This window comes from Arachis stenosperma, chromosome 4 (assembly GCF_014773155.1).
Source record: "Arachis stenosperma cultivar V10309 chromosome 4, arast.V10309.gnm1.PFL2, whole genome shotgun sequence".
In the NCBI taxonomy this organism is placed as follows: Eukaryota; Viridiplantae; Streptophyta; class Magnoliopsida; order Fabales; family Fabaceae; genus Arachis; species Arachis stenosperma.
Window position 1 is genome coordinate 52,062,249 of NC_080380.1, and position 978 is coordinate 52,063,226.

The following is a 978-nucleotide window of genomic DNA, read 5'->3' on the forward strand; positions in this document are numbered from 1 at the left end:
TTGTATCTGTACCTCATGACACTTTACACGTTTCTCATTGTATCTTCTACAGCATGAGTCTCTAAACCCCATGGTTGGGGGTGAGGAGCTCTGCTGTGTCTTGATGGATTAATGCAATTACTACTGTTTCTTATTCAATCATGCTTGCTTCCGTTCTAAGATATTACTTGTTCTTAACCCGGATGAATGTGATGATCCGTGACACTCATCATATTCTCAACTATGAACGCGTGCCTGACAACCACCTCCGTTCTACCTTAGATTGAGTAGATATCTCTTGGATTCCTTAATCAGAATCTTCGTGGTATAAGCTAGAATTGATGGCGGCATTCAAGAGAATCCGGAAGGTCTAAACCTTGTCTGTGGTATTCTGAGTAGGATTCAATGATTGAATGACTGTGACGAGCTTCAAACTCGCGATTGTGGGGCGTTAGTGACAGACGCAAAAGAATCACTGGATTCTATTCCGACATGATCGAGAACCGACAGCTGGATAGCCGTGCCGTGACAGGGTGCGTTGAACATTTCCACTGAGAGGATGGGAGGTAGCCATTGACAACGGTGAAACCCTACATACAGCTTGCCATGGAAGGAGCTTTGCGTGTTTGATGAAGAAGACAGTAGGAAAGCAGAGATTCAGAAGATGGAGCATCTCCAAAACCTCAACCCGTTTCCCATTACTGCAAAACAAGTACTCATTTCATGTTCTTTTACTTTTCACAATCAACCCTGATAATCCTTGATATCCTGACTAAGATTTACAAGATAACCATAGCTTGCTTCAAGTCGACAATCTCCGTGGGATCGACCCTTACTCACGTAAGGTATTACTTGGACGACCCAGTGCACTTGCTGGTTAGTTGTGCGGGATTGCAAAAGTGTGATTGCAATTTCGTGCACCAATGGACTGAAACATAATCTTCTAAGTATTAGCCAATTATGTGATTTAGGTTATTTGGTTATTTTCAAAAAGTTGGA